Below are 11994 nucleotides of genomic sequence, written 5' to 3' on the forward strand. Positions count from 1 at the left end.
AAGCATGGAAAGTTAATGTAATTGCAGCATTTGTGTAGTTCATACAGCTCCTTGTCTCGACAAATGATTTAATCCACATCTGGGAACAAGTTATTTTTTTCTCATTAGGATTTCGCATTTTGAATTGTTATCTATGAGAAAACTCCTCCACTCTCCTCCTCACCACTTCCAGCTTCACTCTCTGCCTAACCCTCTCATTTCACGCTCCCTCTATCGGGGAGTGTAACTTATCTGGCGGGGTGGAGCTCGAGGCAAGGTCATCCCGGTCAGTCCGTCCCAGGTGATGAGGATGTCTCAGAAATCTACATTGCTAAGCAGCTGAGAGGGTTACCAGAAGTCTTGCAGCGCTGATGTAACGGTTACAGAGCCGGTCATGCTCCACGCTGTCCCATATCACGAAACTCATCATTCTCAGCGCGGAAAAACACCTTTTCATGTCAGTTTAAATGTGTTTTATTGTGGATTTTCAGACCCAAGCATATGATTCAGATCTGGATGTGACAGTGTGGACTGGATAGCATTTGTTTTCACCTTCTATCCTGCATATAAAGCCTTAAATGAAACCATTGCCTATTACATAAAGCATCTCTTCTCTTCTGGCTGAATGTCTAAGCCATTAAAATAAGCTACCAACAGGAACTGAGGTATTTTCTGACTTGAGGTGTCTAGAAATGATTCGCCACCCGTGGCAATATTTGATCGGTGGATTTTCTTCTCAGCGCTCTAAAGCAAAATCAAACACATTTTTGAATATCAAGCTATCGGGCATATCACTGAAATCTGGCTGCCTGCCTTTGAAGCCTCCTGGCAGAGCTGCGCCAGGGAGCCCAGAGCTGGCTGCAGCGTTTTTTCTTTTTTTTTTTTGGGCTGCATTGAAGTGAGCATTAACACCCCACCTCCACGGTGGATCAGAAGCTCCCTGCAGCGAGACACCACACCTCCACGCCACAACATCAGAGGTGGAGCCCGCCTGCCTGGTTGCGTGTACAGCACGGACTGCTTTGCTTCCCACATCATCGGCCGCGTGTTTGACCGCTGCTCTCGGCTTTGACTGATGCATCTTCTGGGTGTTTTTGTTGCTGCCTTTGCGCCCGTCTGTCTCCGCACTTGTAGGTCTTCCTGCATCGCTGTCTGCTCGCTCTGCCCGTCACTTTGACTTGCCAGCTGTCTGATTGCTCTCTCCCACCTGCTTCATTGTCCATCTCATTGCTCCTCTAGTTACCTGACAGCCTCGTGCATTTTTACCTGCCTGTCTGCTCTCTTAGTTGTCAGTTTGTGTGACAGCCTCTCTCCACGCACTTGATTTCCAGGCTGCCTCCTGCCTCTTCTGTCCCCATGTTTTCCTAACAACATATTTCTGCTTCTCAGTTTGAGAGTATGATGTGTTTACCACATGCACATACATGTGCAGTGCTGCACCGTGCATGTTAAATGTTAAAGCTGCTGTAAATGCTCAACATGCCTGTGCTTCGACCCAGTTTCTTTTTCCCTGCTTGCCACTTGCACCTCATCAGATGTTTAAACTGTGAAGCCATGCAAAAAAAGGCCTTGTGGAGATTTGGGAAATATTAACCAGAATTTCTTTTCTTTTTTTTTTTTTTACTTTATTTAACATTGTCCCACGCAGAGATCAACACTTTATTCCTGAGGTAGTAAGTGTTGCTGTAGGAGAAATAATGATCTAAAACACTAAACTAAAAATTCCAGCAAACTGAAGGAAGATGTGCTGCTGCCAGAGAGGAGTGCAGCTTATTGATCTCCTGGCAAACGCAGCCCGGGAGCTGCAGCTTCTCACGGATAAAAAGGCACATCCTCATCACACAGCTCATCAGACGGCTAAACAATCAGTCAGACAAACAAACAGTGAAGCGGCGGCCAGGCGCTCGCTGAGGGTATCACTGAGAGGCCTTCTCCTCTGCAGTTGTCAGACACTGGATGAGTGACAACTAACCTCCCTCAGTGCCACTTATTGATCAGCCCGAGACTCTCCTGCTGCCGCTGCAAATGCAGACATGCTGAGGGAGAGGGAGAGAGCAGCTCAGTGACAGCCGTCACTTGGGGTTCAGAGATTTTACAGTTTCTCAGTGACCTCTTCTTGAACTCTGTGTTGTGCTCAACAGGTCCAGGCAGCGGGAATCTATCTGACACAGAGCTGCATGAGCAAACTAATATAAGGGGGGCTTAATCCTTATGATAAGGTTTGAGGCTGCAGCATGTGTGTCACTAGTTGTTTACAAGGTCAGTAGTGATTTATTTTCTCACTCTGAGTCAACAACAGTCAAATATGTCATAAAATATTCAAAGTACTTTTATGTATGTGTAGATATTATGTTTGACAGCAGATTATGAAATCTACTGTGAGATTAACGTATGCATGTGGGCGGTGGGGTGGGGTCTCTGATCACAGGTGTACATGTATTGGTTTGCATCATGTCTGCATCTATAGATAGATAGATAGGCACTCAGCATACTATACATAATATGTGACAAAAAAAATAAAATTTACAAGAATAATAAAATAATTGAATATTAAGAATGAATTGCAATGAAATTAATTAAAATAAAAAAACAACATGTGCTGTCACACACAGGTGAGGAGTTGTACAGACTGATGCTTGAGGCAGGAGATTTTTAAATCCTACCCGTCATTGCTGTTGTTCTTCTTTTTACAAATTAATGGAACAGAAGCTGGATCCTCTGTCGCAGGCTTTCATTTGTTTTCATTTTTTTGTCCACCTGGTCTGAGTTAATGGGTAAAAAAACAAACAAAAAAAAAAAACTCAGGGCTGCTCAGGCAGTAAATGCAAATCTTTGAAAGTAAATGCAAGTTTGAAGTATTTGCAGGGGGCGTCGGCGCTCACGATTGTGCTCGTTTAGGCAAACGTGTTGTGACGGACATACAACGGAGCATACAACCAAATGATGCATGGGGGGAAAACTGTAGAAAGAGTGTAGAGAAGTTAAGCAGCGGAGCAAACCAAAAGGTATATCCACGCCACTTCTTCTATAACTGAATACTGTTTTTGTGTTTCTTTAAAATACCAAACTACTCATCCCTCATTATGCACTTACACTATATGATGCAGCTAATGGATACGTATATTTGTTGTCCTGTGAACTGTTTGAGCAGATTATGTCTCTGTTCTGTTTTCTTCTTATGTCTGTTTTTCCAGACCCACCGTTTTCCACTTCCAATTCAAAATTACAAGCATGAATTAGTCCAAGATAATAAACGGGGAGATATATTTATATTTGCACACACAAAAGCAAGAGACGAACCTAAATTCACAGCGACGATGCCGCGTGTTCTTGTCTGTTTTCTGCAGAGAGGCACTTTTCAACCCACCTGGAACTGAATCACAACACATCATCCCAAACTCACCTGCCCAGCGTGAGAGTATTGGAAACTCTCTGGAAACATATTCTAGGACCAGGTGAGGGGGTCTGAGTGGGCCCCCTGTGTGAGTGTTGCATGTAACGTGTGTGCTAAGTCGGTGTTTTTCTGTAGGGGCAGGGTGGACTTAGCTAAGGTGGACTTAGCCAGATTTTATGCCAGATCGTGCTTGTTGGAGCTGGAGCTCCCTGAAGGTAGCAGGTTTTAGCAGGTGCTTGTTTCACATTGTTTTCGTGGCCTCTGAAGCACCGAGGACTGAGGACTCCTCCATCAGGTCATCATTACAGTGCTCCAATACTGACACCGTGTGGCCACACATAGTACTGCATCTAATTTCGATTTCGTTCCACTCCTCATCCTCTCTTCCTTCCTCTCCATTTCCTCCATCACATCCTTGTTTCCTTTTTCTAACATTTCCTCTCGTTTTCTTAAATTTCCTCCAGTATGTCCTTCTTCGTATCCTTCTTTCCTCCGTCACGTCCTCTGATTTCCATCACCTACAATCACGCGCTGATCTCCTCTGCCTACCTACCAGTACTCTTCTTTTTTAATTTCATATTTCTTTGCCATACCCTCTCCTTCACCAACCAGTTTCCCTTCATCCCCCAGCTTCTTCTTTCTTCTTCCTTTTCTTCCCTGACTCTTTTTCATTCTTTCGCCTCTCTTCATCCTCCTTCAGTGATGGATGCTCTTGTCCTCCTGGTTGTTCTGCTGTCCCGTACCTCCGGTGTCTTCATCCCTCCCCCGCCAGTACCCCAAACTCATTGTGGAAAGTAGAGCATCTATTTATTATTAAAGAGGGCAGCTCTGTGGTGATTTGAGGCAGAGCATCAAAACTTCTTTTTTGCTCTCTGCACTTTGCTCCTCATTTGTTTTCATGTTAGACCTGGGAGATGTTTGAACTTTGGCTGCTTAAAATAAACTTTGTGGATCAAGTTTTATGAACTCGAGGCACTTTCATGTAAAACAAGAAACATAAAACAACATATTTAACATATACATGAATCAGGCAGAACATTATGACCACCTTCCTTCCTAATATTGTGCAGGTCTCCCTTGTGGTGACTCATCAGAGAATGGACATGGGCCTTCTGAGGGTGTCCTGTGGTGATGTTGGGGGGGGGCTTTGAGGGGAGGGGCCTCTGTGGATCATCCCACAGATACCTGATCAGTTTGGGATCTAGTGAATTTGGAGGCCAGGTCAACACCTTGTGCTGTTCTTCATGTTTTTTTTTTTTTAGTTGTTCCTAAAGTGTTTTTGTGTGTGTGTCTGTGTCAGGCTGCATCCTGCTGGGGATGGCTGCTGCCATCAAGGAGTGTCATTGCTATGGGGTGGGGGTGCCTGGTCTGGTCTAGGTGGGTGCTACATGTCTAAGTAACATCCACACCAATGAATGCCAGGTCCAGAAGTTTCCCAGCAGAACATTAAATTGTTGCTTGAATCATTGAATCTCAGTGGTCATAATGTTGTGGCTGATCGGTGTAAGTACGAACCGTCACACTTTTGTCTTAATCATCATTCTCAGTGTGAGCTGTGGCAACAAGACTGGTCTAGGTTCAGGTCTTTGTTGGTCTTAAAAATCGGGTCCATATTATTTATTATTATTCAAATTAAAAAACAGATTCTTCTGAAGGGGGAAAAAAAGCAGCTTCTCAGCAGCTTCAGTTATACATTACTGATACTGTAACTTGTTTTGTTGTGTGTCAGGCTGATAACATCTAAAGTGAACTGGAAGAAGGTGTTTTCAGTTTACCTTTGTGTCATGTATCAGTACGACCACAAGAAGGCGCTACAGTTAAACAGTTAAACATGGACACGCCTAACAAGGAGAGGCTATTTGAGAAGATTTCTGCATGGGTGTAAAACATGCTACATTTGTCAGTATATTCAGGTAGTCAGCTAATCTCATTCTTTGGACACATAATGTTGCTGAACCTAGACCTGAGCAACTGCAGCAACCCCAGATCATAGCACTGCCCCCACAGGCTTGTACAGTAGACACTAGGCATGATGGGTGCATCACTTCATCTGCCTCTCTTCTTACCCTGATGCCCCCATCACTCTGGAACAGGGTGAATCTGGACTCATCAGACCACATGACCTTCTTCCATTGCTCCAGAGTCCAATCCTCACTGATTAGTGGTTTTCTTAAGGCTACACAGCTGTTCAGTCCCAATCCCTTGAGTTCCCTTCACATTGTACGTGTGGAAATGTTCTTACTTTCACTATTAAACATAGCCCTGAGTTCTACTGTTGGTTTTCTTCCATTTGATTTCACCAAACGTTTAAGTGATCACAGATCACCATCAATCAGGATTTTTTTCCGACCACATTTCTTCCTGGAAGACGATGGTTCTCCACTATCCTTCCAGGTTTTAATAATGCGTTGGACAGTTCTTAACCCAGTTTTAGTAGTTCCTACAATCTCCTTTGATGTTTTCTCTGCTTGATGCATGCCAATGATTTGACCCTTCTCAAACTAACACCTGGACAGGTCCCAGAAGACAAGCAGTTACAGAAAACAAATTACTTTTCTATCCTTATAGACTATGCCTGCACACTGCTCCTGCAACATTTTAGGTGAGGGACGACATGGATTACTTTTTGCATTGTTGAGAAATAAACGATCATGACAGTGTTAAAGCTGGATGTCAATGCACACTAGATGGATACACAATTCCTCAGTTGAAGCTGTTTCACAGATAAACTTATGACCTTTTTTTTTTTATACAATCAGAATCTCCTTACTACATTTCACTCAGGTTATGTCTCATAGCACATGAAATCCCACATGGACATGGTTTCCAAGTTAAAAGCTTCATTTTTATCCCAGGGTGTCTTTTAAATCCATAGTAGTTCATTTTTTGTCCACTTGGGGGCGACTGTGAACATATCTATAAACAGTTGGAAGACAGTTTTTATTTCGGTCCACCTGATGAATGTGAGTCTAATACTGACTCTGTGGTTTCTTCTCTATCAGAACCTGCAGGAAACGGGAAATATCTGTCTCTTTAGTGCACATTATAGTTTTATCTGTTTGCTATTCACTGATGGCCACGAAGTCACACTGAAAACAACACATTTATTTCTTGTGAGCCATAAAACCAGATCGCTAAAAACTGATGATTATCTGTCGCATTCATCGTTACACAAGAATACTAAAATGTCTGCGTGTTAGCATGACCCCATGGACACATCTGGAAGCTAATCAGCCAGCTGATCTTCCAAAGCATTTGTTATATACGACTAAAAAATGTAGGAAATAAAGAGGATCTCTTTGGTGTTTCCAGACGGGCCTGTGTGCGTTGTTGTGCCGTGTTTGTGTGTGTGTTTGCACTGTGACCTCTGCTTCCTGTGCAGGCAGTGGGCAGTCTGTTACCCAGGGTCCCTAGCGGGGCCAGCTGTCAGGGCCTCCGTCCAGCGTTTTCCAGCTCAGACTGTGGGAAAGTGAGAACCCCGGTTTGTCCCACAAGGCTTTGCTGATATCTAACAACCCCCCCTCCTCTCTCTCATCCTGCTTCCTGGACCAAAACGGCTAAATATAATGCTACCAGGGACATGGATTTCCCGCGTAGCCCTAAAATACAGCCCTGGCATCAAGCATGTTCTCTTAGAGATTCACTCACATGTTTGTCGCTCTCTCTCTCTCCCTCTTTCTTTCTTTCGTGTGGTGTCTGGTAAAGTTAGAAAAACCTCAACCTCAATAATGTGAGCAGCAAAGCTCGGCCTTAACTTCAACACATAAATGAATACATAAATTAATATTCTACCATAACCATAAAACCCAAGGAGCTGCTCCTGCTGTGCACTTAGATGAATATGAGCCAGTGAGTGAAGATGAGAGCTGGTGCTAGTTTTTAAATGAAAGCAGACTTTTTCAGAGTAACTTTTATTCAGTGTATTTTAGATGCATTTAATATAATCATGGGCCCTTTATGTGCATGTTCACACCATGATATTTTATGTTTCTTGCAGTTTTCTTTAAGTTTTCTGTGCAGTTATATATATATTTTTCCCCAGTTTTTATGCTTTGGTGGTTGTAAATAAACGCAGCCCGGATGCATGGACGGATGGATGGATGGATGAATGGCTGGTTGGTTGCGTGGCCGGCTGAGTACACACAGCACTTAACCCCATTGCTGAACACCACACCACCACCATCAGCAGCAGGCCATTACTGTTCAGGAAATATGCTGAATTATTCAATCACTTCCTCTCTGCATTCTCTACAGGATGCAAAGTGTCACAGAAAGTGTGTGTGTGTGTCTTTGTATTGATGACGCGTGCGCACGAATGGTGTGTGTTGATGTGTGTGTTTATGTGTGTGTCCTGCACAGTCCTGGTTGTGACCTACATTGGGTTTGGAAAATATTGCAAACATGTAACAAAACTGAGACTAAATTTAACTTGTAAACTTCAAAATTAAAGTTAAACATGTCGTGTGACTTTAGTGCAGGACACAAAGTTCATAACCCTGCAACAATAATGTAAAACAAGAATACGACTAAAAGAAGCAGATGATGTGTTTTGTAAATGCAACTATCATGAGCTGTAATGTCTAGAAAATGCTCTCGTGCATCGGGCGAGAGGCGGGGTCCACCCTGGACAGGTCTCCAGTCTATCACAGGGCTAACACAGAGAGACACTCACACCTACGGCCAATTTAGAATCACCAATGAGCCTAACCAGCATGTCTTTGGACGGTGGGAGGAAGCTGGAGAACCTGGAGAGAACCAACCCAGAACCTTCTTGCTGTGATGCATCAGTGCTAACCACCAAGCCACTGTGTCAAATTGTAGATATTGTTAATGGTATTTTAGAGTTTGTCATTTACCGGAATACAAGCTGAAAAAGCTGATGACTCATCATGCACTAGGGGGCTTCTACCAATTTTGCATCCAGTTTCTCAAACTTCCACATCCCTCCCTCCCCCGTGCGTCTTCACCAGCTGCATTGCTTTGGATCTGAGCTCAAACATGTGTCCAGGCCACAGGAAGTGACCAGTCAGAGCAGACTGGGCTTTTTGTGAATTCCTGATTCTGCAGGAAACACAAATATTTAGAAACCAGTAGTCGTTTCTAAGGGACTTAAAACAGTATCGCTGAACATAATCCAGTTTTGCAGAAACGTCCGATGATCTTCTCTTCTGTCACAGAGTAGGAAAACATCACTGAGGTCAAACTAACGCTGGAAAGTTTGTTTAGTTTTGCACCTCGTTCACTGGGCTGATGTGTCCCGTAGCTTCCAGCTTCCTCCTACTCCTGAACATTTGTGCTTTGTTGGAATTTTCGGAGCAAGCCACGCCATATTTTGGTATTTCTCTCACTTGACCAAACAAAATGAATTGGTCTCAAATGTGCCTTTTGTGAAGTGGGTGGGGACATTTTTGAAACAAATGGCTTGTCTTCGTACTTGACTGCAGCTGGATCTCGGACTGGACTCCGCTGGGGTCAGCAGCAAGCAGCTGCAAAACCAGAAAATCTTCAGTGTCAGCGAATGCCTGTTTGATTTTGATGGTACGTGATGACAAATCAGTGACCTCTTTGATATCGATTGCAAAAAATAAATATATAAAAAGACGCCAACTTGAACTAATTTCTGGAAAACAAATGGGAATTTAATCAGATGTAGGTGCTTTCTCTGTGAACCTCTAACTCCACACATGATTTCATGGAACTGATCTGAATTGGAAGCCAGCTATTGTGAATTACTAGAGTGAGAAAAAGCTGAAGACAGAACTCGGGATGAAAGAATGAGTGTGGGAGGAAGGGATGGATGTGAATTCCAGAGGTCAGGGAGAGGAGTTTTGTCATCCCAGCAGCAGAAACAGGAAGTGAGTTAAAACCTCTCTCCTGACCTCTTGACCTCCGCAGATAACATTCCCACCCTCCCCCATCCCTGCAGCTGTGTGAAGCCCTCCCTCGCTCCCTGGATGTCCCTACTTATTTCCTGTAAGTGGGTCCAAGCTCCATGAATCTCCTCTGCTCGCTGCGTCTTGCCAAAGCAGAACATAAACTGTGTAATTCCAGGACAGTTCAGTTTGGTGCTGTTTTAAAGTTCTATAACGTTCAGACCGGATCCAATATTCAACATGCATTTAATTTCAAGTTACAACAAGTTTTTCCTTGTTTCCTGTCTTGCCTTCTTCCCGTCCTGTGATTTCCCACCTGTGTAATTATCTGCCCCGCCCTGATTGTTTTCACCTGTGTCTCCTCTTCCCTTGTGTGCATATATAGTCCTGCCTTTGCCCTTGTCCTTTGTAGTGTCATACTGTTTCCCTGCCATGTGTTTTCATGCTGTAGTCTTGTCATGTTATGTTCTTGTCTTTTTGAAGATTTGATTTTGGTTCTTTTGGGGCTTTCCCTGCCTTTTTGCAGTGCCTTGTGTTAGTTTTGGTTTAATTCAATTAGTTTTTTGCCTACTCCTGCCTCGTCGCCTGGTGTCCAGCATTTGGGTCCTACCTCACCCTGAAAACCCTGACACTTCTTCATGAGTTGTTCCTAAAGTGTTTTTGTGTGTGTGTCTGTGTCAGGCTGCATCCTGCTGGGGATGGCTGCTGCCATCAAGGAGTGTCATTGCTATGGGGTGGGGGTGCCTGGTCTGGTCTAGGTGGGTGCTACATGTCTAAGGGTGTATTCACACCTGCCTTGTTTAGTTCGATTAAAACGAACTCAAGTTCGTTTCCTTGCTTGGTTCGGACCTTTTTGACTGGTGTGAATACAATCACTCGAACTCTGGTGCGGACCAAACAAGCGGACCGAGACCCAGCTGAGGAGGTGGTCTCGGAGCGGTTCCTACCGAACCCTGGTGCGGTTCCTTTATGGTGTGAAAGCAGCCCGACCTCGATCCGACCCAAGTTGCAAAAATCTACCTTTTTGGATTTGACGAGCTCCCGTAGTTTTCGCGCATCTATCAAGAAGCGTCTGTGTGTCTGTCTGTCTGTGGCACGCATATGTCGCGAACCGTTAGCCCGATTGATTTGAAATTGGGCAGGTGTCTCGCTACGGGCACGAAGATGTGCACTGCTAAGTTTGACGTTGTTTGGATAAGAAATGTAAAATATATCGGTAAAATAGATTTTCTCCGCTCTAATATTTCCAGTTGCCTGATGACAGTTCTAAATTAGGCTATAGCGCTGGCTCAAACGCTAGATGGTAACCATGGCAACGGAGACTCAACGTTATTTTACAGTTTACAGACAAAACATGAGTGATTTGATCATCTATCTATAAATCAAGAATTTCTTTTAACTTATTTGGTGAGTTTGTGTCTGTCTGTCTGTCTGTCTGTCTGTGGCACGCTGATTTGAAACTGGGCAGGTGTCTTTGTGGGGAGGAGACATGGGTCACGACAATGGTCACAACTGAAAAATCTTCTTCAGCTCCCACTATAGGAATACATACTTCCGACGGGCACTGCACTAGTTATGGGAAATGTAGGATAGCCCAGTGACACACACAACAGAGAGAGACACGTGAAGCAAACAAACGCAGGTAGGTTAGGTAGAGATGAGCCGTGGCTTAACCGAGCTCTGAGGAGACACGCTGCCTCCTAGATATCTGGGCAGATGTCCAGATATCTCAAATGCTGGAGAAAACACATAAAAATGCCGAAGTATATAAGATTTTTAGTAAACAAATGAGAGAGAGGGGATTCCAGCGCTCAGTTTATAAACCATATTGCTAGCATAATAACAAGTAGACCTACAGTACGCAAAGTCTCCATTGTAGCCTATTTACGTGGGACATTTGGCTTCCTTCTTTACCCCGCCTATACGTTTACCAGCCAATGGCTGAACGACCTTAGCACATGTGTTTTTGTTTATAAATTCTGGTCCGGTTGCAATTAATCACAGTGTGAAAGCGAACCGCACTAAAAAGAAAAAAAAAATTGGTCCGGACCAAAGCAAGTGAACTAACGGACCTTCCTGGTGTGAATACGCCCTAAGTAACATCCACACCAATGAATGCCAGGTCCAAAAGTTTCCCAGAAGAACACTGAACTGTCACAAGATGTTTTTCCCTTCTCCTGTCAGTGGTCATAATGTTGTGGTTGGTTGCTGTATTGTGTTGTAGTTCGGCCAAATTCCCAATAATGCTGTAGTGATTTTGGCTTAGAAACTGTAACCAGATCACACCGGGAAAGTTAGATCCCCAGCTGCCACCCTCGGAGCCATCTGTGTTGTCGATGATTTGTGATACGTTTTTTTTTTTTTTTTTTAATTATTTCAAGATGAGCTGTGATGATGTTCAGGTTCCCGCAATAACTTCTTCTCTCATCAAGGCAGCCTTTGTCAAATTTAGTCATTTTGGTGCTGCAGTGTGTGGTGCTTTTTAATAATATGTACTATTCTATCTATTCACACTTAAAGAGCAACATAACATAAGCTTCTCTTATATGACTATATCATCTCATATCTCTTCATCCTGTCCTCCCTTCAACCCATGCAAATCCTCAAGTTCCTATTGGAGCTTACACACACACACACACACACATGCACAGAAAGAAAAGCCACACTTATGACCCCGTATTGTTTCCATCAACCCTGACAGCGACTAAGCCCTCTGAATCCCGTTTTATGTCACGGGTCATTACATCA

Source organism: Chelon labrosus, assembly GCF_963514085.1.
Source record: "Chelon labrosus genome assembly, chromosome: 17".
NCBI lineage: Eukaryota > Metazoa > Chordata > Actinopteri > Mugiliformes > Mugilidae > Chelon > Chelon labrosus.